General features: G+C 46.9%; 4 protein-coding genes and 2 pseudogenes across 7 annotated transcripts in view; 1 reads left to right on the forward strand and 5 right to left on the reverse strand.

Annotated features, from left to right (window-relative positions):
- Positions 1 to 14448, reverse strand: part of LOC127693937 (tryptase-like) — a 158217-nt gene that overhangs the window by 123005 nt on the left and 20764 nt on the right. The gene's annotated exons all lie outside the window — the stretch shown is intronic.
- The window catches only part of LOC127693942 (tryptase-like), a 176114-nt pseudogene that overhangs the window by 106845 nt on the left and 54821 nt on the right, over positions 1 to 14448 (reverse strand).
- Positions 1 to 14448, reverse strand: part of LOC127693941 (tryptase-like) — a 141957-nt gene that overhangs the window by 106695 nt on the left and 20814 nt on the right. The window lies entirely within an intron of this gene.
- LOC127693943 (tryptase-like) overlaps positions 1 to 14448 on the reverse strand; it is a 212457-nt gene that overhangs the window by 42581 nt on the left and 155428 nt on the right. The gene's annotated exons all lie outside the window — the stretch shown is intronic.
- The window catches only part of LOC127693940 (tryptase-like), a 110569-nt gene that overhangs the window by 11157 nt on the left and 84964 nt on the right, over positions 1 to 14448 (reverse strand). The window lies entirely within an intron of this gene.
- On the forward strand, positions 46 to 3331 carry LOC127693950 (serine protease 28-like; annotated as a pseudogene).

The raw sequence follows: 14448 nt of genomic DNA on the forward strand, positions 1-14448 counted from the left end.
TAGTGGCTGAGGCCCTGCACTTCCCAGAGCCCCCTCCCTCTGCAGATGTTTCAGCTGTTGCTCCTGGCGCTCTCCTTCCTTGAAAGTCCAGTGTTTATGGCCTCTGGTAAGTCCTGACTCACCTCAGTTAGTGGTTTGCATCAGGAAGGCAGTCCTACCTTGTCCCTGACCCCCAGCTGGCTCAATCTTAGGGTCACCTGAGCACTTGGTATCAACATCTGGTCCAAGATTGTTGTAACAGGAAGCTGGTCCTTGTTCTCTGACTTGTCAATGATGCTTTTAGTCTCTGTCTCCAGAAGTAAGTCAGTGGGCATTGTGGGGGGGTCACCGCACCCCACCAGGGAGGTGGCCATGGCAGGTCAGCCTGAGAACCTACGATTACAAGGCAAGCTCCTGGGTGCACATCTGTGGGGGCTCCATCATCCACCCTCAGTGGATTCTGACTGCTGCCCACTGCATCCAAAGGTGAGACACCACTGGGGGGCATCTGCTGGGTGTGAAATGTTGACATGATGCCACCCCTGACCATCTGCCTCTGAGCCATCAGGGTCTGTCTTCCCACAGCCAGGATGCCGGCCCAGCCCTGTTCCGGGTCCAGGTGGTGGAAGTATATCTCTACAAGGAACAGGACCTTCTGAACATCAGCAGGATCATCATCCACCCCGATTACAACCAATTCAGTAAGAGGTTTGATGTGGCCCTGATGCAGTTGACTGCCCACCTGGTCACCTCCACACATGTCAGTCCGGTCTCTCTGCCAAATAACAACTCAACCTTCAACTCAACTGACCAGTGTTGGCTGGCTGGCTGGGGCAATGTTCACCAAAATGGTAAGCACAGCTGTGGTGGATAGATGGAGAGACAGAGGGGACATTGCACAGTCTCCCCTTCCATGTCCCTTCTGGAGGGATAGCTGGCAGTGTGGAAACAATCGGGCAGGAGCAAGGCTCTGAGGTGACTCACAGGTGCAGGGGATCATGGGTAGGCTTCTTTGCCACCAATGAGATGCTCACAAAAGTCAGGACTATTTCATGTCTCATGGCTAGCAAGTAGCCAAGAGTGAACCAATCTGTGGTGCCTTGGTTTGAAGGTGCTGCTGCTTTTTGACTCTATCCCATGCAGGAGGGATGGAATACCCTCTTAGAGGAACCCCATTTCTTCATGTCATCTGGGTACTTCTAGGTGCACTCAGACCTTTTTCTTTTTTCCTTTTTTCCTTTTTTCTTTTTTTCCAGACAGGGTTTCTCTGTGTAGCACTTGCTGTCCTGGAACTCACTCTGTAGACCAGACTGGCCTCAAACTCAGAAATCTGCCTGCCTCAGCCTCCCAAGTGCTGGGAGTAAAGGGGTACACCACCACGGCCTAGCAGACCTTTTTCTTGTATGTGATGTAGCTGTGCACCCATGCAGCCACAGACTCAGGGTGCCAGCTACAGCAGTGAGCTCTCCTCTCACAATGTCTGTGGCCATGTTTCCAGCACAGGCTCCAGGTCCTTGTCCCTGCAGTGTCTCCAGCCCCACCTACCGTCACTTGTAGCTCTGTCACTATTCTCTGTGTTTCTATGTGGCTGTCCCCTCTGTGTTTTCTTCTGTCTCATAAAAGAACCCTTACAACGGGAGTAAGGGCTCATCCCCAATTCAGGATAAGCTGGCTAGCTGCAGATGGCTGTCTCGAACTTGATCCTCCTGCCTCAGTGTTAAGGCCTAGGGTTATAAGCTTCTCTCCCCATACCTGCCTCAGAATGATCTAATTATCTTTTTCTAAACTATCAGATAAACCCTCAAGTTTACTTGTTAAAACAGCATAGCACACTGGTCATCTGGTCATTGTGTGCATAGGTGTGTCACAGCAGTCTATCTGTCTTCACACTGGCAGGAGCCTTTCCTATGAGGCCTTCACAGGGGTCTGGGCACCTTTGGGAGTCTGAGCTGGAGCTGAAGCCTGGGCCTTAGCTGGAACTGTGGCCTCTGCCGTGGATGGAACCTTGGGTTCTGTCTAACAGAGCCTATGCCCCCGGCCATGCAGCTTTAAAGCCACTTCCCAAGCTTGGGGTGAGCCATGAAATCCAGGGGGCTGAGTTTGTGGCTGGGGCCCTTCAGCATCTTGGGCTTGGTGGCCTCAGGCTTCACCAGGGCCTTGATGGCCTCTGCACTTGCACTCACTGCCTTGCATTGTTGGCCTGCATTTTCTTCAGGCCTTTCTTGTCCTGCTTCTTGGCAAAGCGCACGTTCTTCAGGACCCTGGGTCGACCCCCTTAAGACATTCGTGTATTTGTGATCAGGGTTTCTTGATGCCATTTCTGTGCCATTTGTGGGACTGGTTTTGTGTGGTGTGGTTCTTGGACTTGGTCATGTCTGCACGGTAACCCGAGGCTCCCACAGTACCTGGGACCGGAAGAGTTTTAATTTTTTAACTCAATGACACACATAAATAATTTATCTTTAAACAAAGTCACATTCTGAAGTTCTAGGTAGGTGTGAATTTGGAGCCCCTCTAAGCTCTTTTAAAGACTCCTAAACCCATTTAAAATAGAAGGCTATGCCTGTACAGATAGCTTGAGATCCTGATCCCATCTAGGACATATGGGGAAATGGGGACTCTGACTTGCTCCAGGCCAAGGGAGTGAGGTCATGGCCAGTGTGACTGGCATGAAGTAAATCTGCTGGAGACATGCCACTCACCCCTGCTCTCTGACTCCTCTGCCCCTCCTCCAGTGGCTCTGAAGCCTCCCTATCAACTGTATGAGGTGAAGATCCCAATTCAGGATAATGAGAGCTGTAAGCGGGCTTATAGGAAGAAAATTCCTGATGAACCCCAAAGTGTAGCCATCTTTGAAGACATGCTTTGTGCTGGCACTTTAGGCCGAGGCCCCTGTTTTGTGAGTCACCTGGGTCCAGATGTGACCTTCCTATCCTGCTCCAGATGCCTTTTCTCCAAGGGAGGGTGGATTTGGGATTTCCCTAGTGCTTTGCCTCTGATAGGACTGCCCCTCTTCCTGCAGGGTGACTCTGGAAGTCCCTTGGTCTGCCTGAAGAGCAACAAGTGGGTACAGGTAGGCGTGGTCAGCATAAGCATAGACTGCAGCAATGACCTGCCGTCAATCTTCTCGAGAGTCCAGAGCTCCTTAGCCTGGATCCATCAGCACATCTAGTGGACGTGTCTCCCGGCTGCTGCCCAACATCAGAGACAGCTTCTTGACTCCTCTGATCTTCCCTTCCTGGACCCTTCCTTGTCCTGCCTTCTTCCCTGGCCTGTCCTTCCCTGCTGACAAGAATGCCCAGGAAACCCCAGTGTGGGGTTGGGCTGCCTGTGCCTGTATTTGTCTCAATAAACTGACAGCAAATGAAGGTGTTGGGAGTGGTCTTCGAGGCGTGGGCATGGCTTTGGATTGGGTGGACTCAGAGTTTCCAAGGCCAGTTATAATTCTCCACTTTCAGTTTTAGCACCCCAGTCTTGAGGTAGAATATATCCAGGAAACGTAATAAATAAGATGCATTTTTTGTTTTTATTTTTGTTTTTGTTTTATTTTGTTGTTTTGTTCTGTTTGAGACAGAGTTCTCTGTGTAGCCCTAGCTCTCCTGGTACTCTGTAGATCAGGCTGGCCTCAAACTCAAGAGATTTCATCTGCTTCTGTCCCCAGCCCCCAAGGGCTGGATTTAAAGGCATGTGCCCAAAACACCCAGCCTTCTTAATTCTTTTTAAACTACTAAAATACAGTCTTTCAGTGTTGCTTAGGCTGGCTTTGAACTCATGATTCTCTCATCTCAGCCTGTGCGTACTACCACACTCAGCTTTCTTCAAGAAATTTCATCTTTTCTCCTTTCCAAGTTGAGAGTTTCAGCATGGTTTCAATTTCCAAATGGTAAGAATCATGGATACCAAGTTATAGATATCCAGTTCAAAGGAACTCATTACACATTTTGAAAGCTAATAGATTCCTATCCTGGGTCTGCAACAAAAAGATACCCAGACTAACTAAGGAGGCCAGAACTTGAACACCAAGGACCATGCTCATTTCCAGCGCCAGCCGAGATGCATTTTTTTGTAACGTCTCTGCTTTTAGTCACTTTTGGAACGGCTCACACTAGCAGCTAACTCCATCTCTTTGGTTCGAGACAGCATCTTTTCATGAAGCAAACCCCTGCTCTCGCTTCTGACGTGCTGGGGTTACAGGTAAGTACTGCCAGGCCCAGGGTGACTTGATCTCAGTTCTAATAGTTTCCTCCTTGTGTCTGAACAATAGTGTCTGAAGACACTGCTGATCAGCCCTCTGGTGGACTGCCTGTCATTGTCCCAGGATGGCTAGGGAAGATCTGTCCTGGTTGGACTGACTCACACATTGGTGGGGGTGGGGGAGGGGAGGGGAATGTAAGTGACAATCTTCAAGGAGTTAATTCTAACAAATTTGCAACAGAGGCAGAGAAGGAAGGATTCTTAGGTCAGTGCCACCTGATACCACTCTGCTAGTCAGGTGGGAAACATCCTGGCATCTCAAGGCTGTACTCCTGTAGAATGCTAACAGTTTACTTAAAAGGCTCTATGAAAATACAACCAGCAGCAGCAAAGCCATTTTGAAAATTATTATCAGGTCTCTCTGATTCTGATCATTGTCTTTGGAAGCAGGAGTCAAGTGGTTTCAGGAGTCAGTGGCTGGAGGAAAGCCCAATACAGCACGATAAGGTTCTGTCATGTTTATCAGTCGATCATGCCACTGAGTCTTAGACTTATTTTCTCAATGCAGTGTTCTGAAATCATGGCAATTGTATACGATGGTCATGTATGAAGTCAGCTGTCACTGCTCCTGTGTTATTAAACTGACATGTGGATCATCTGACACATATTTAGAAAGATTTATTTATTTGATGTATCTGGGTATACTGTTGCTGTCTTCATATATACCAGAATTGGTCATCAGATCCCATTACAGATGGTAATTGAATCTGGGAATTGAACTCAGGACCTCTTGAATATTACTCAGTGCTCTTAACACCTGTGCTGACAGCAATACACTTCTCTCTCATGTGAGGTTTCTACTCTGTCTGCATCTGTCTTTCGCAGATACCCCAAGACAATATTTTAATGGTTATTCATGTGATGATTGATCTCAAAACCCACATTTCTCCATTTCAATTGCTCTGACAAAATGTGATGACTCAAGAGAGCCCCAAAACTTTCCTACCTGAAGGTAGATGTTCTAAATTATTCAAATAGAACTTCAGATTTGCTCAAAAGAGTTTCCACATCGACAAGGCCTGTCCTAGAAATGGCATTATTGTTAGATTATGAGCCTGTCCCTTTTAAGAGAGTCATCATTCTGTAAAGGTAAGCCATGTTCCCACCTAGAGCTGACAGGCCCCCTTACATGGGTCACAGGAGTTAAACAGCAAATCCAAATGAAGGGAGACCTAACTGTGTCTCACTGAAGCCACCACTGCAGCAGTGGCAGAGCTCTGTCTTCCAATCTCTGCAGTTCCTGACTTTGAATTACAGTTGGGGTCCAGTGGTTTTGGAAACCCTCTCTCTTTCATCATGTGGAAACCACGTTTCTCTTTAACAATAATTCCCCAATATTGTTCAAAGAAAGACAAAGCCCATACCAAATGAAGACTACCTCAAATGTTAAAAAAGAATCTCATACTGATCCAGGTATTGTGGCAAATGACTTTAATCCCAGCACTTAGAGGACAGGGGTATATGGATCCTTATGAGTCTGAGGTCAGCCTGGTCTATTAGAGAATTCAAGGCTATCCAAGGCTACACACTGGACCATGTCACAAAACAACAAGGAAAGCATGCAGGCAAGCAACAACAACAACAACAACAAATTGCTGAAAGGCATCCAAAGGCGAACAGGAAGACGGTGTGATGAACTAGCTTGACTCTGCCCTAAGACTCTGCCCATCTTATTACAATATCTAAATAAATTCATTTCTATTTTCTGTAAATCTTAAACCTGACCAGGTCTTGACTCTTTTTTGGAAATTTGGCATCTTCCACACCCTGTACCCCAACTTCCATCCTGATTAGATGTTATACCAAATAATTCTGTAATTTTCAGCCAAGTTCCTTCATAACCAAAATTCGTCTGCAAATCCCTCAGCCCTTGAAACCCCTCCGCACTTTTAGGACTGATATAAACCCTGCATTCTCTTGTGTTCAATTCTATTTTCTCAAACCCTGCTCTCCAGAGAGGTCCTGTCTGGGAGAATATAAAACTTGTATAATTTGACCAAGGAAGTTGGGTCATGGTCTTTACTCTTGTTGGGCAAGATCAAGGAAAGCCTGCACTCATAAGAAAGAGACTTCCCAGCCTGGCGTGGTTGGTCACACCTTTCATTCCAGCCTTTGGGAGGCAGAGGTAGGGAGATGCCTGTGAGTTGGAGTCTAGCCTGGTTACAGAGTAAATGCCAGTACAGTCAGGGCTACACAGAGAATCTGAGTTTTGAAAAATCAAAGATAAACAAGTCAAGACAACAAACTAAGCAACCACAACCAAGCCTTGGCGTGAGGAAGATCAGAAAAGTGGTTACAGCAAGATGCGGGAGGCTTTTCCAATGACATCTCAACTTTGGGGTTGGTGGAAGTTAGTGGTTTGTTAAGTTAAAATATTCCAAAGATGCTGGTGTTTTTGTTTTAAACACAAGTTTTTTGTTTTAAATACAAAGTTTTCTGTGTCACACTGGATGACCTGGACTTGATCTTTCGGCCAGTCTGGCCTTGAACCCAGAGAGATCCACCTGCCTCGGCCTCCTGAGTGCTTGGACTAAAGGACTGGCTCCAAAAATAATTCTTGTTCTCATTCTCCTTCTTGTTCTCGTTCTCCTCCTTCTTTTTTAAAAAGTTTTTTTTAATTTAATATATGTGAATACACTCTCACTGTCTTCAGATACATTACAGGATGGCACTGCAAGTTCTGAGATGCCAAGTATGTGCTGGGAATTGAACCTGGGTCCTCTGGGAAACAAAACAGTGCTCTTAACCACTAAAACATCTCTCTAGCTCCAGATCCCAAAGATTTTTATCTATTAATAACAGGATGCTAGTTCACACATAGAGGTAGGCAAAGAGGCTGTTCTGGAGGCCACAGCTGGGCCAAGATAAGATAATTAGCTTCTAGACCTGCAACATTTCAACTTCCCCACATCACTGTAATTTTAACCAGTCAATCAGTTGGTCAGTCAGTCAGTCGTCAGTCAGTCAGTCAGTCAGTCAGTCAGTCAGTCAGTCAGTAAGTCAGTCATCCAGTCAGTCATTGAGTCTGTATTTCTGTCTGTTGGTCAGTCTTCGCAGACACAGGTTCTTTCCAGGAATTCTCATTAACAATGCCCAGTCAGAGAGATATTCAACTTTTCAGGACAGGAGTTCTCCTAGCAGGAGAAAAAGGCCTCACCAGATCTTTGTTTTATTTTTTTATATTTTTATTTTCTATATTTTTTGCTTACATTCCAAAAGCTTTCCCCTTTCCCAGTTCCCCCCTCCCCATGTGTCCCATAAGTTCCCGCCATCCATTCTCCTATCTTTCTTTTTCTCTGTCCTGGTACTCACCTACAATGCTGGATCAAGCCTTTCCAAGATTAGGGCCCTCTTCTTCCTTCTTCATGGGAATCATTTGATATGCTATTTGTATCTTCAGTATTCAGAATTTCAGGGCTAATTAATATCCACTTATCAATGATTGCATTACATGTGTATTCTTTTGTGATTGCGTTACCTCGCTTAGGATGATATTTTCCAGTTCCAACCATTTGCTTAAAAATATTCATGAATTCATTGTTTTTAATTGTTGAACATTGAACAATTAGACATCAATTAATATGTGGATTATGTCTTGGGTATTCCAAGGTTCTAGGCTAATATCTGCTTATCAGTGAGTGCATACCATGATTGATCTTTTGAGACTGGGTTGCCTCACTTAGTATGATGTTCTCCATCTCCATCCATTTGTCTAAGAATTTCATGAATTCATTGTTTCTAATGGCTGAATAGTACTCCATTGTGTATATATACCACATTTTTTGTATCCATTCCTTCGTTGAGGGACACCTGGATTCTTTCCAGCTTCTGGATATTACAAATAGGGTTGCTATGAACATAGTGGAGCATGTTTCCTTATTGCATGCCAGGGAATCCTCTGGGTATATGCCCAGGAGTGGTATAGCAGGGTCCTCCGGAAGTGTCATGTCCAGATTTCTGAGGAACCACCAGATTGATTTCCAAAGTGGCTGTACCATCTTGCAATCCCACCAGCAGTGGAGGAGTGTTCCTCTTTCTCCACATCCTCGCCAACACCTGCTGTCTCCTGAGTTTTTAACCTTAGCCATTCTGACTGGTGTGAGGTGAAATCTCAGGGTTGTTTTGATTTGCATTTCCCTAATGACTAATGATGTTGAGCATTTCTTAAGGTGCTTCTCGGCCATCCGAATTTCTTCAGGTGAAAATTCTTTGTTTAGATCAGTACCTCATTTTTTAATAGGGTTATTTGGTTCCCTGGGGTCTAACTTCTTGAGTGCTTTGTATATATTGGATATCAGCCCTCTATCGGATGTAGGGTTGGTAAAGATCTTTTCCTAATTTGTTGGTTGCCGTTTTGTCGTTATGTCCTTTTGACAGTGTCCTTTGCCTTACAGAAACTTTGTAATTTTATGAGATCCCATTTGTCAATTCTTGATCTTAGAGCATAAGCTATTGGTGTTCTGTTCAGGAACTTTTCCCCTGTGACCACGTCCTCAAGGGTTTTCCCCAGTTTCTTTTCTATTAGTTTTAGTATTTCTGGTTTCATGTGGAGGTCCTTGATCCACTTGAGCTTAGTACAAGGAGATAAGAATGGATCAATTCACATTCCCCTGCATGCTGACATCCAGTTGAGCCAGCACCATTTGTTGAAAAGGCTATCTTTTTTCCACTGGATGCTTTCTGCTCCTTTGTCAAAGATCAAGTGACCATAGGTGTGCGGATTCATTTCTGGGTCTTCAATTCTATTCCATTGGTCCACTTGCCTGTCCCTGTGCCAATGTTTTAATCTGCTAGGCTTTTGTCTCAGGCCAGGAGGGTGAGGAGGAAGCTGGACTGGTGCCAAATTGGAAGTTTATAAGGTTTATTTTCTTTTATAAGGTTTATTTATATTATTTTTAATGATGTATATGATCTGTTACATATTTGTACATGTGAAGATACCCAAAGATGACAGAGGTGTTGGGAACCCAGGAGCTGGAGTTACAGGTTATTCTGAGCTGATCACATGGGTGCTTGGATCTGAACCCAGGACTTCTGTAAGAGCAGCAAGTGATCTTAAGGGCTGAGCCATCTCTCCATCCCCCTTGCTATCTTTATACCTAGTGGTGCCTCCTCCCTCTCGGTCATCCAGTCAGGGGGCCTTCTAACTCTTCATCCTTTGGTTTGACATTTCACATCTTTCAAAAGTACCTTACCCAGTTTATCACTGATCTACATCCTTTCTGTCCCTAGGGCTGAGATGAAGCAGGGCACATGAAAAACATGATTTTGCCTTTCCACTACTCCTGGGTGGACACTATGCTCTGAGACCCTGGTACCCCTGTGCTGTTCCCTTGTCCCAGCCTCTGCCCAGCACCCCTTCTTGAGACAGAAGCCCTGGGTGGCCACATCCTTCTAACGGCATCTCTGAGCCCAGAACCTGGTCAGGACCCTCTTATTGGCCAATCTATCGCCCCTTTGCTCACAGTTGGACCTGGTTCTTTCTGATGCTATCCCTGGATGTGGTGATGGTGGACTGACTCTGTTGTGATGGAAGTCACCCGAACAGTTCTGGTCAGGCTCTGACGCTCACATTGTCTTTCTGCTGAGGTCGGACATGCTAATAGTGTTTGAGGAAGCCAGGATTCAGGATTCGAGTTTGACATAGTTGTGGGTCACTTTTTCCAGCTTACCATATAAACCCTTCCTCCTGCTCAGGGGTGTGGGAACTGTCTGTCTTGCTTCTACCTGGGACACACTTCTGAGAATGAGTCCCCAGGACTGTTCTGCAAAATCCTGGGCACACCTATATCTTTGGGGGGGGGTCTCAGGACACCTGTGGCTAGTTCTTATACAAAGGAAGCTGGTGTTTTTGGAGCCAAGGTGAGTCCCCAGCTTAGTTCTGACAGCCCCTATGAAGGTATCCTGGTCTTCTTATGTGGACAATAGGGACACTGCAGGGAGCCTTACTGACAGTTTCTCAGCTAAGGTCTAAAAGTTTCTTTGGCATTCTTGTGTTGGCTAAAAGATGGGTGTTTGTGGCCAGACTGACCTCTGCCGTGTCTGTCTGTGTGTGTGTGTGTGTGTGTGTGTGTGTGTGTGTGTGTGTGTGTGACATCACTGTCTTCACAGAATCTAAACTAGAAATTCCTACAGATTCTGTCAGATGTCTCTCCTGATTGTGCAGTGCCGGGTGGAACTCACCAGGTGGCATGTGAGTTCCTGTCAGGAGCATAGAACACCCAGACCTGGTTGGCTAGGTGTCCCTTTTACCTTAGAGCAGCAAATTCCTCTGTAGAATAGGAGAGGAACAGGTACAGGTCCATTCACCTATCTAAAGACTCCAGCAGTCAGAATAGTGCCAGAGGCAAGTGCTGTTTATGTGGTTCACAAACAGGAGTGCTTGGCTTGTCCTAGAGTGGGCACCAAGAAGCATCTGTTCTCAGACTTGACAGTAAAGTTAGTCACAGCAGCCACAAGCCTGTGGGTGTGCCTAGCCAGCACTGGGCTCTTAAACCTCAGCTGTCCACTGAGGCAGTGAGGCTATCCTCACAGAATGCCCTGGGGCAGTCTCCTCAGGACACTGTGGTGCTGGACACTGCAGCTCCAGTGGAGGAACCATAGGCTTGAAGCTCCCCGTGACATGTGTTGGGTATGACTGTGGGATCCCAGCATGGGGGAGCTGCTCTGCTGTGTGATAGAGTTCACTGGATGGATGGGGGACTGTCGCATCCATAAAACACAGGCTGGGTCATCGATACCTGGTTCTTCAGAGTCGCCAGCCTAGCCACAGCCCTCCTCTATCTGACATTCCTGGTGATGCTACTGCATGCAGAGGGGATATCCATATATCCTGGGTGACAAGGGACTTCAGGTCCCTGAGCATGGGACAACAGCCCCTCACATTCTTTCTGAGATCAAATGCCTCTGTCCACCCAGATCTCCCTCCAAGCAGAGGCCTGGACAAGCCCGCTGCCCACTACCTGGGGCTTGAGGATAAAGGGGCTGAGAGGCCTAAACAGGAAGAAATATGGCGATCTGGCTGGGTAAGGCCACAATCCCATTCTTTTCCAGATGCCACTAGCTGGTTTTGGATTTTAATCATCTCCATCCCAACCTGTGCAAGCCCAGATCCCTCCATGCCCAGAGTCATGCAAAGTCTCCAGCCCTCTCCATGCCCATCTGGGCTCCTCCCAGACCCCTCTCACTTCCCACCCTGTGCCTCAATATACAGATGCTGATCCAGCTGTGTCTGACCCTGTTCTTTCTTGGGTGCTCCATTGTTGGAAGCCCAGGTGAGTCCTTATCCCCTGCAGTCCCTCCATTCTACAGAGGCTCCAATGCTGTCTTCCTCTCTGATCCCCAGACACCCTGAATAGTTAACAGGCTGATTCAAGTCCCCCAAGCACCTAGCATCCCTGTATTATCCTGGGTGAGAGGTTACCCTGTAACCTGGCTGTGGTGACATTGTGGTAGGAAGTGTTAACAATCTCAGGTTTCCATCCTTGGGACAATGATATTCTGATTCTCATCAATGTCACCATGGGGCCACAGGACTGCTGTATTGGGACCTTAGAACCCAGTAGATTCAGATACCCAGTGTGGCTAAGGTTACCTTCATGGCTGGGTCTGTTGCCTTGAACTGAGCACAGTGATAACTGTTTAATGCACAGGGTGAAGGTGAGGAGTTCTGACTGCATGGCGGGAAGGGACTGATTAACTCTTCACTGTGAGCAGCAGACCTCAGGCTCAAACAGGGCTGTCCTCTCACCCTGAGCCTCCACCTAGGAGCTGACAGTCTGCAGAGGTCATTAGATGCACAGGGCAGTGATTGGCACAGACCTTTGTGGAGTGAGTGCTAACCTCAGACCAGATTCATGTCAAAATTCTGGGGTCAGGGTTCCCGAGGGTATGGAAGAGGCTCTAACTGGGGCTCTTCTGACTCTGGAGGGGGAACCAGGATTATGGGAGAGAGCTTAGGGCCTGTGGAGCTCCCAGCAGGTCCAGCCTCTGTTCTTCTGAAAGGGAAGTGGGTGCCTTTAGTATTGTTTCTTTCCCTTTCTTGTCTGTAGCTTGCCAGAGCAATGAGACAGAGGTGGTGACTTTAGGGAGACTTCTAGTTACCTTCTTCCCTGGATAGTGCTACAACTAATGTTCTCAAGCTGTCACATGCTCTCTGAATACACACACACACACACACACACACACACACACACACACACACCTGTATTTCTCCAACACAGCTCACCAATAGCAAGACCCGCCCAGTGCTCTAGCACATCCCCTGGAAAGGGAGGGTGGAAGGTAAAGGCTTTTCAGTAGCACACAACCTGGGTGACACTGCTTCAGGCTCAGAGGGTAAAGGGTAGCTGAGCCTGGAGTCTCTGGACCATGGCTATCCAATGCTCCCAGGATCCTGGAAATGGCTTGTCCCAGCCCTTTCTCTTGTATCGCTCACTTCCTGGGTGTGAGGTGTGGGTCCTCAGACTCCTGAGAAGATAGGGTATTCAGGGATCTGGGGCAGTGGTCACTGCTCCTCTGACTGATGCAGAGTTTGGTTCCACACAACTTGTGCTTGAGACCCTTCCAGTGCTACTGGCACCCCAGGTACCACAAGGACTGTCTTTTCTGCCTGTGACACACTGGAAGAAGGACTGTCTTTTCTGCCTGTGACACACTGGAAGCCAGGGCTAGAGAAATGTCATCAGTGGACTTTTTGAGCCCAAAGTCTGTGCCCAGCTGTGCTCTGCATGGCATTGGGTGTCCTTGCCTGTTGTGGTAGTCAGTGTTTCTGTGTGATTCACTGGGACACTAAGATCTGGAACAGGGAGTCAATACTTGTCAGCACCTCTAGGTGACATAGACCATACATTCTAAAGGTGTTCTGCTGCCCTTCAGAAGAATGTGTAAGCATATGTTCCCATAACCTACCTATCAGGGTGCACAAGTGTGTGTGTGTGGGGGGAGAAGAAGTTTGAGTTCAGAAGACAACTTATAGGAATCAGCTCCTTTCTTCTGACCACGAGGGTCTCAGGGATGGAGCTCAGTCATGAGAACTAGCTCTTTTGCCTCACCTGAGCTGGCTCTTCCCCCTAACTCCCCCCAAATCAGAAAAGCAGCAAAATCACAGTTATGAAGCAGCAATGAAAGTAGTTTTGTGATTGAGGGTCAGGGAGGGGTCACCACACACAAGGAACTGTATTAAGGGGTGGCACTGTTAGGAAGCTTGTGAACCAGTGCTCTACAAGATAGCAGTGGATTCCAGAGAAAGTATCCCTGTGCTTTTCCTGCTGTAACCTCCCTCTTAACCCTAGGAAGGGGCTTTGTCTCCACAGTTCTTACTGATGACACTATAGTGGCTTTCCTCTGCAAGGGCCTTGGCAGTCTCTCTCAGAGAATGGGGTACCAGGTCTGTGGATGCTGCTTCTCCAGGCTTAGTGTCTACATGCCCATAGGGGTCCTCCTCCTCATACCCTGGAAATATCCTGTGTAGTGTCCTCTGCAGGGTTAGCCTGGATCAAGGACAGTTAGTGCCTTTAGGGCCAGGCCTAGTAGGGCACACCAAGATGGTGGTCATTAGTATTATAGCTGGAGTTGTTACACACCCACTGTATTATTTCGGGTTCTCTAGAGTCACAGAATGTATGGATAGTCTTTATATAGTTAGGGAATTTGTCAATGACTTACAGTCTATAGTCCAACTCCCCAACAATGATCAGCAGCAGCTTGGATGGAAGTCCAAGGATCTAGCAGTTTCTCAGTCCGATGAAGCAAGCAGGCAAGGAAGAGTGAGAGAGAATCTTCCTTCTTCCAATGTCCTTATATATCTCCAGCAGAGGGTGTAGCCCAGATTAAAGGCTGTAGGTCTCCAACAGAGGGTGTGGCCCAGATTATTGGCATGTGGGTCTCCAGCAGAGGGTGTGGCCCAGATTAAAGGTGTGTGCATCCATGCCTTTAATCCTAAATGATCTTGAACTCAGATCTTCTTGTCTTAGCCACTATGCTTCAAGGTCTCCATGCCAAGATCCAGGTCAGAAACTTATATCTCTGAGCCTCCAAATTAGGATCATAGGTGAGCCTTCCAATTCTAGACTGTAGTTCATTCCAGATATAGTCAAGTTGACAACCAGGAATAGCCACTACAATCCACCCCTTGTCAACTTGACACAAATAATATTTCATGTCCACATGAAACAATAGCAAGATTGTGAATACGCCTAACATGATATAACTATT

The sequence above is a fragment of the Apodemus sylvaticus genome, chromosome 10 (assembly GCF_947179515.1).
Source record: "Apodemus sylvaticus chromosome 10, mApoSyl1.1, whole genome shotgun sequence".
NCBI lineage: Eukaryota > Metazoa > Chordata > Mammalia > Rodentia > Muridae > Apodemus > Apodemus sylvaticus.